Source organism: Zingiber officinale, chromosome 7A (assembly GCF_018446385.1).
Source record: "Zingiber officinale cultivar Zhangliang chromosome 7A, Zo_v1.1, whole genome shotgun sequence".
Classification (NCBI taxonomy): Eukaryota; Viridiplantae; Streptophyta; class Magnoliopsida; order Zingiberales; family Zingiberaceae; genus Zingiber; species Zingiber officinale.
The window spans coordinates 123,359,659-123,369,594 of record NC_055998.1 but is presented as its reverse complement, the minus strand read 5'-3'; positions in this window follow the sequence as shown (position 1 = coordinate 123,369,594).

The window sequence follows — 9,936 nt, the reverse complement described above, 5'->3', positions numbered from 1 at the left end:
TAGGATAATTTTAATCAACAATTAAAACTTCCTTTTTTGTCTTTGGAAATTTAAAAAAATTAAATTTCCTTTTAAAATCCCTTCATGGTTGATAAAAAGAAATTTCTATAATTTTAATTTTCAACATGTGAATAATTTTTCAGAGAGAAAAAAATAAAATATCTTTCCAATTTACAAATAAGGAAAGAGATCTAATCTCTATCTTTTAATCTTTTGTAGATCTTTTAAAGAGAGATATTTTAATTTTAATTCTCTATAATAAATTATATCTTCCACATAATAAAAATTAAAATTAAAATTATTTTTAATTTAATGGGGGCTGGCCACCTAAGCTTGGGTTAAAGCTAGGGTCGGCCACCCATGAACCAAGGCTTGGCCGGCCCTAGCTTGAACCACAAGCTAGCTTGGCCGGCCCCCTTCTCATGGGTATGAAGGTGGGTATAGGTGGGTATAGTACTCTATAAATAAGAGGCTACGATAGGGACCGAGAGGAGGAATTGGTTTTGGTCTCCCGATAAAATTAAGCATCCCTTGTTCGCCCCGAACACACAACTTAATTTTATCAATAATAATTCATTCCACTAGAGAACTATTATTGAACTACCGCACCAATCCCAAATTACATTTTTGGGCTCCTTCTTATTATGAGTGTGTTAGTCTCCCTGTGTTTAAGATATCGAATGTCCACTAATTAAGTGAGTTACTGACAACTCATTTAATTAATATCTTAGTCCAAGAGTAGTACCACTCAACCTTATCATCATGTCGGACTAAGTCCACCTGCAGGGTTTAACATGACAATCCTTATGAGCTCCTCTTGAGGACATTATCAACCTAGTATCTCTAGGACACAGTTTCCTTCTATAATCAACAACACACACTATAAGTGATACCATTTCCCAACTTATCGGGCTTATTGATTCATCGAACTAAATCTCACCCATTGATAAATTAAAGAAATAAATATCAAATATATGTGTTTGTTATTATATTAGGATTAAGAGCACACACTTCCATAATAACCGAGGTCTTTGTTTCTTTATAAAGTCAGTATAAAAGAAACGACCTCAAATGGTCCTACTCAATACACTCTAAGTGTACTAGTGTAATTATATAGTCAAGATAAACTAATTCCTAATTACACTACGACCTTCCAATGGTTTGTTCCTTTCCATTTTGGTCGTGAGCTACTGTTTATAATTTATAAGGTACTGATAACATCATCTTCTATATGTGACACCACATACTATGTTATCTACAATATAAATTAATTGAACAACTACAAACAAATGTAGATAAATTGACCAAATGTGATTCTTTATTTAACATAAATGTTTACAAAAGCTTAGGTTTTCAGTATACACTCCAACAATCTCCCACTTATACTAATGACTAAGCTGCCATATCTTCTACCATACAACCATACATCTGATTCTCATTCCCTCCACATGCCGATCAAAAGCTTTCGCCGGAAGGGCCTTAGTGAAAGGATCTGCCAGGTTATTCGCTGATGCAATCTTGGCGATGACAACTTCTCCTCGCTTCACGATATCTCGTATCAGGTGGTACTTACGCTCTATATGTTTACTTGCCTTATGAGCTCGTGGTTCCTTCGAGTTTGCAACTGCACCGCTATTATCACAATAAATTGTGATGATTTTGGGCAAACCAGGAATCACATCTAAGTCCATCAGAAAGTTCCTGAGCCATACTGCTTCTTTAGCTGCCTCAGAGGCTGCTACATACTCTGCTTCCATGGTTGAGTCCGAAACGCATTTCTGCTTAACACTCCTCCATGAAATGGCTCCACCTCCTAAAGTAAACACATAGCCTGATGTAGACTTACTGTTGTCCCTATCTGATTGGAAATCTGAATCCATGTAACCCACAGGGAGCAAATTGGTAAACTAGCATATAATCTCTAGTCCTTCTCAGGTACTTTAATATATGCTTTACCGTAGTCCAATGTCCTTGTCCAGGGTTACTCTGATATCTGCTGACCATGCCCACGGCAAAACAAATATCAGGTCTCGTACATAGCATTGCATACATAAGGCTTCCTACAGCCGAGGCATAAGGAACTGCTTTCATGTCTTCTATCTCCTTTGAAGTCTTAGGAGACATCTCTTTAGATAGAGCTATTCCATGCTTGAAAGGTAAGAAACCTTTCTTGGAATCCTGCATGCTAAAACGAGCAAGGATTGTATCTATATATGAAGCTTGGGACAGACACAACATTCTTTTCTTGCGATCCCTTATTACTTTGATCCCAAGTATGTGTGCACACTCTCCTAAGTCCTTCATATCAAATTGTTTGGACAACCATATCCTTACGTCTGACAATACCTTGACATTGTTGCCAATTAACAAAATATCATCTACGTATAGTACAAGAAATACCACCACGTTTCCGTTACACTTCTTATATACACAAGACTCATCCGGACTTTGAATAAATCCATATGACTGGATTACTTCATTAAACCAGATGTTCCAAGATCTTGAAGCTTGCTTCAGTCCATAAATGGACCGATTGAGCTTACACACTAGATGCTCTTTGCCTTTTTCAATGAACCCTTCTGGTTGCTTCATATGGATGTTCTCTTCAAGACTTCCATTAAGGAAAGCTGTCTTGACATCCATTTGCCAAATCTCATAATCCATATGAGCAGCAATGGATAAGAGTATCCGGATGGACTTAAGCATGGCTACCAGTGAAAAGGTTTCCTCATAATCGATTCCCTCTTTTTGAGTGTACCCTTTCGCAACAAGCCTAACTTTGAAGGTTTCTACCTTCCCGTCTGTCCCTCTTTTCTTTTTGTAGATCCACTTACATCCTACGACTTTTACACCATCAGGTGGTTCTACAAGCTCCCAGACCTTATTAGAGTACATAGACTCTATTTCAGAATTCATCGCCTTTTGCCAAGATGCTGCATCTATATCTTGGAGTGCTTCGTCATATATCCGGGGATCAGGTTCATGTTTACCCGGGATCAAGCCCGAAGACTCTCCCAAAAACATGAATCTCTCAGGCTGCCTTACAACCCTCCCACTACGACGAGGCACTGTCTGTGGTTGTGTATCATGTGTGACACGTGTTGCAGTTTCTTGTAGTACTTCATCTTGTACTGTTGGTACTAAAGTAGATGTGTCCTCTCTTAGTTCTTCTAAAACAACTTTACTACTAGGCTTGTGATCCATTATATAGTCTTGTTCTAAAAACTGGGCATTGGTGCTAACAATGACCTTCTGGTCTTTAGGACTATAAAATAAACCTCCTTTCGTTCCTTTGGGATATCCCACAAACACTCGAACTTCTGTACGAGATTATAACTTATCAGCATCTGGTTTCAACACATGTGCTGGACTACCCCAAATCCGAATATGTCTTAGACTGGGTTTTCGCCCATTCCATAATTCTATGGGAGTAGAAGAAACTGATTTAGAAGGTACTAAGTTCAGAACATACATTACTGTTTCCAGAGCATATCCCTAAAATGAATTTGGTAATTCTGAATAACTCATCATCGATCTAACCATCTCCATAAGAGTCCTATTCCTTCGTTCTGCCACACCATTCTGTTGGGGTGTACCAGGTGCGGACAGTTGGGATTGAATCCCGGCCTCTGATAAGTAATTCCGAAACTCTCCTAAGAGGTATTCGCCACCACGATCTGACCGTAGTGTCTTGATACTTTTACCTAGTCGTTTCTCCACATCAGCCTTGTATTCTTTGAACTTATCAAAGCACTCGGACTTGCGGCGCATTAGGTAAATGTATCCATATCTTGAATAATCGTCTATGAAAGAGACAAAATATTCAAAACCTCCTCTTGCCTGGACAGACATAGGCACACAAATCGAGTGAACCAACTCTAACACTTCTTTGGCTCTATACCCCTTGGCCTTGAACGACCTCTTGGTCATTTTACCTTCCAAGCAGGATTCACAAGTTGGAAAATTTTCCAACTCTAATGAACCCAAAAGTCCATCGGCTATAAGCCTCTGAATCCTACTTAAGTTAATATGACCAAGCCTTAGATGCCAAAGATATGCTTGGTTCATTCCCGAAGGTTCTTTTCTTTTATTTGAATTAGAAGATGAGTTATAAATTTCCATATTTTGCTTTGTGGAAGAAATTGGATTTAAAGTATACAAATTGCCAACTAATGTACCAGAACAGATAATCACTTTATTTCTCTTAATAACTACATCGTTACTGAAAGAAACTGAATATCCATCTAAAAACAGTTTAGAAACTGAAATTAAATTCTTTCTAAAACTGGGTACATAAAGACAATTTCTTAAAACCAAATTTTTATTTCTACTAAAAGATAAGTAGACGTCTCCCACTGCAACAGCTGCCACCTTAGTAGCATTGCCCATGTAGACAGTAATTTCTCCTTCAGATAGTCGTCGGGTTTCCTGGAACCCCTGCAAGGAATTGCAGACATGATCAGTGGCTCCTGTATCTACACACCAGGTGCTGGTAGATAACACCGCTAAACATGTTTCTGATAGGACCTTTACTATTGGCTAGAGGGGGGGTGAATAGCCTTACTTCGATTTTTCCTACAATCTTGTTAGCGGAAGCAAATGGAAATAAAGAGAATACAAGAAAACAAGAGAACAATGCTAACTCCTTTGTTTACTTGGTCTCCACCTCCTTGAGGTGACTAATCCAAGGCGCACACACCCACACAATCAAGCTTCACTATAAACTTCTCCTTGATGAATCACAATCGAAGGTGGAGAAACCTTTGCACAATTTTCTCTTCCTCTTTACAAGAATGGAGAGAAGAATCAGGAGGAAGAGAGTGAATATCTGTAGACTCGAAGATCACTTGATGAGCACTTTTTCCATTTTTGAACAGTAGTATTTCTTCAAGTTCTGACGGTAGCTTTTATAGTTTTCCCGACATCAGTCGACTGGTATGTATATCAGTCGACTGATGGGCTTCAACGGCACTAAAGATTTGATAAGATTTTGAGCCGCCATTTTGTAACGGTCGTCTACCAGTCGACTGGTACTTGCCTCCAATCAGCCTGTCGACATTCTGTTCGTTCTGTGCCTTGGTATCAGTCGACTGGTGTGGGTACCAGTCGACTGGTACCTTATACCTTTGAGATTTACAGCAGTTTGTACAGTTCCAGTTTTACATTATTTACATACTTGAAATACTTCCTTAGCTTAGACTTCATGCCTCCAAGCACCTTCCCTCAGCCTTGCGCCCTTAGGATGCTTCCGTCTCCATGACTCCTCATCCTTGCGCTTGCCTTCAAGGGCTACCATTGGCTTTGTCATGCTAAGTCTCTATTTTGCCAATAGATCGTACCTCTGGAACTTTCTTTGCCAAGTTTTCATACTTGGTCTTCTCTTCATATCTGTTTACTCAATACTTATGTTAGATCACAATTAATGCCTAACTTAAACTCATTTAATCAAACATCAACAATGAGTAATGTCTTGAGCAAGATTGCTCCAACAATCTCCCCCTTTTTGATGTTTGGCAAAATTTGTTTAAGTTAGGTCTTTAAATGTACCATAACTATAAAGCATGATAATATCCATGAAGCATATAACATGAAGCATATAACATGAAACATATAACATGAAACATAAAAAATATCCAACTTAAACTTAAACCATCCAAGTCTCCCCCTTTTTGACAGACAACAAAAAGATCCTAGAACAACTCCCCCTGAATCCAGAATATCCACGAAGAGCAAGAGATAGAGATGGACACATGACGAATAATAAGATAAGACACAGCCGGACATAGTGGAACTCACAAGACAGCAATAGAAAAATAGAGAAGTAGTCTGACAACCATCATAGAAAAATAGCAGCACATAATAAACGCTAAACAGATAATGTCATAACAGCATACACCCATCATAGTCTGACAACCACGTGTTCGAGATAAACAAACGATATCGCTATCGAAACCAAAACATATCTCGACACTAACAAAAGAAGCAGCATCCTAGTGATCATCACTGGAGGGAGGAGGGGGAGGAGCCTGGTATGTCAGATCCCAGCGCTGCAGCATCGCATACACCTCTGTCTGACGCTGCTGAGACGCAGTCCAATCCTGTCGGAAACCACGAAACTCCTGAAACCCCTGGCGTACTGTCTCCTCCAGCTGAGTCAATCGAGCCTCGACAGTCATAGGGGCTGGATCCGGCGCCAGTGTAGGAGCAGGTACGTCCGCCTCCTCCTCATCATCAGAATCATCCGCCTCCTGAGCACGTCATACCATCTCCCCCTGGCGTCTATCAATACCTGCAAGAGATAGCTGACGGGCCCCTATCTGATCATAGTCCTTAGATAACTGATGCTGTTGACCCCTCATGACATTGACACCCCGAGAGGCAAAGAAAGAAGTCAGGATGTGGCAGTAAGGCATGTACAACTTCTCATGGATAGGACCAGTGAAGTGCAGGATGGACTCAAAGACGTGAAGAGCGATGTTGATGTCGAGCCGGTGCTCCAAAGCATACATCATGACCAGATGGGGCAGCCGAATCTTGGCTTGCCCCCGAGTGACTATGGGTAAGATACACGCAATAACAATCTTATAAAGAATGTTACTGCGGGCAGACATACGTGTGGCATCGAAGATGCGCCGCAGAGGAGCTCGAGGGGCATTAAAGTAATACTGATGTATCACTTCAATCGACAAATGAGAGAATGAATCAGTGAAGGGCTCAACAACTGTAAGAAAACATGTAAAGGAGCTATCAGAAGCCCGACACTCTAAGAAGGATCGAAGAATGCTGGGAGAGAACTCAATGTCGACACCACCTACACGAGACACCCATGCACGACCTCTGCTAGCTCTAGGATGCAGATTGGTGTAGAATTCCTTACACAAATCCAGATTTACCATATGCATGCAATGCACTAGCTTATCCAACCCAAAATATAGAAGAGTATCCATGATATCTGGCACAATCTGAGTAAAATAAGTCTGATTCAGATACCGACAGGGTATCATGGCGAAATCAGTATTCTCAAACCGTTGCCGTGCGGCTTCGGAACGAAACCGATCCACCGAGGGAACGGGAGCGGACTGCCGGGAGGTCCCCTCACCAGCCCTACGTTTTTGCCTAACCCTAAGTGTATGAATGCAATACAAATGATCCAAGGATAGCCCCAAATGAAGAACACAGACAAGATCACAGCAGAAACAACATAGAACAACAAAAATATTAGGGTTTAAATCACAACCGAATCTTTGAGGAAAGCGTGGAAGAGAGATTACCTTCGTTCCATGGCTGAGAAGCAGGTGTAGGCAAGGGAAGTCGGTGTGGCGAGGAAATGGGGAGAGATGACAGGCTGTGAAACACGGTAGGAAAACCAAACGGGCAAAGAGAGGAAGCTAAGGGTAGATCGAGGAAGAAAATGAGGTTTAGGAGGCCAGAGAAGACCTGCGGCGGTACTCACGCGACGTCGGGACGCAGGCGACAGCAGGCGGCGGAAGGAACTAGGGTTTCCATCGGGCCGCCTGCCGCGCGGATCGTTATAACAATTCGGGCATCAGTCGACTGATGTACATATTAGTCGACTGATGCCTAAAACATAAACTCACAGAATGGTTCTGTTCGAAAAAATCACTGTTACCAGTCGACTGGTATCTGTACCAGTCGACTGATACCAACTTTTGCCCAATTCTTATCCGAATTTCAGAAACTCGCAGATAATTCTACAGATCACAAAAAAATCTCAAATTTTGTGGAGAGGTCTATTTGAATCATGTCTATTTGGGAAAAATGTACATAAAACTATGTCTATCACAGATCCCAAGATTGACACACACTTCAAAAGTAATTAGATTATGTAGTATACCCATGAGTGAAAGTTCCAATTAGGACTTTCCTATAGTTTCTGTGCCTATGTTAGAGCAAGGTTCCTTTCCTGTATGTGTTTATATGGTATTTTGCATACCATAGAGTATGATACTTTTATCTTGTAAGAAAATATCCAATCATGTTCAAGGAGCTATGTACACATTAATTTTGCACAAGCCTTCCCAATGATTGGTCCAATTAAGGATCAATGTGACTAGATGTCATAATGGCTCAACACCATGCATCATAACTAACATGATGAACCAAATGCATCTTCCTAATATCTCACATGTTGTCTAAATACAAGCAATGCACCCTAGGTCTTTGTGAGATACATTAAGGTATGTATTTAGCTTTTGAATTTATGTGATCATGAAAAGCTAAATCTATTATTCTACAAGACACAAACCAAGCTCTCTTCTAATAGAGATAAACTCCGCTTCGGGTAATTATTTGGTAAAAATATCGACAAGATTAGATTTGGATTCAACATAAAGTAGTTCAATGTCTCCTCTTGCCACATGATCTCTAATGAAGTGGTGTTTTACCTCAATGTGCTTTGTTCTAGAGTGATGTACCGGATTTTTGGTTAAGTTAATGGTGCTCATATTATCACATAAGACCTTGACCTTGGAATAATGTAGCTCATAATCCTCTAAGGTATGCATCATCCAAAGTAATTGGGCTACACAACCACCCATTGCCACATATTCGGCCTCGGTTGTGGACAATGCCACACAAGGTTGTTTTCGACTACTCCAACTTACAAGAGAATGTCCAAGAAATTGACATCCACCGCTAGTACTCTTTCTATCCAATTTGCAGCCTGCATAATCGAAATCGGTATACCCAAATAAGTCAAAATTTCTAGTTCTAGGGTACCAAAGCCCCACATTGAGAGTGCTCTTGATATATCTCAAAATTCTTTTTACCGCTACTAAATGTGACTCTTTAGCACATGATTGGTATCTTGCACACATTCCTACCGCGAATAATATATCCGGTCTACTAGCGGTTAGATATAGCAAACTACCAATCATGCTCTTATATTGCTTTGGATCCACTAACTTTCCTTCTTGATCACTATCTATCTTGGTGTTTGTCCCCATAGGGGTAGTTGCTCCTTTAGCATTTTCCAACCCAAATTTTTTGATAAGTTCTTTAGCAAATTTGGATGGTACACATAGGTTCCCTCATTTGTTTGTTTTACTTGCAATCCCAAAAAGAAACTCAATTATCCAACTAGACTCATTTCAAACTCGCTTTCCATGTGTTTAATAAAATCATGAAGAAGGTCATTATTTGTTGAGCCAAAGATGATGTCATCAACATAGACTTGGGCAATGAAAATGTCTCCACCTTTAGACTTCAAAAATAATGTTGGATCAATTGTTCCTCTTCTAAAGCCCTTGGAGATTAGAAAGAATGAAAGTCTTTCATACCAAGCCCGGGGTGCTTGTTTTAACCCATATAATGCTTTCTTAAGCTTATAAACATGGTTTGGGCAATCTATATTCTCAAATACAGGTGGTTGCTCTACATACACTTCTTCCTTAATGAACCCATTTAAGAAAGCCGATTTTACATCCATTTGATGAAGTTTAAAACCCATGTAAGCGGCATATCCTAATAATATTCGGATGGACTCTAATCGGGCTACCGGAGCATATGTTTCATCATAATCAAGTCCTTCTACTTGATTGAAACCCCTAGCTACCAACCTAGCCTTATTTCTAGTGACTCTCCCTTGATCATCCAACTTGTTTCTAAAAACCCATTTTGTTGTGACGATTGTACTATCATTAGGTCTTGGAACCAACTTCCACACATCACTCCTTTCAAATTGATTCAATTCGTCTTGCATTGCTAAAATCCAATCCGTATCAAGTAAAGCATCATCAATCGTTTTTGGTTCAAGTTGTGATATTAGAGCAACTTGACTAGTATGATCCCTAAAGTAGGATCTAGTTCTTACCCCTTGTGTCATATCGCCAACTACTTGATTGATAGGATGATCTTGATGGTGCCTTAAGGTCCTTGAGATACTCAAATCATCATCTTTGGAAAGGTCATTGTTTA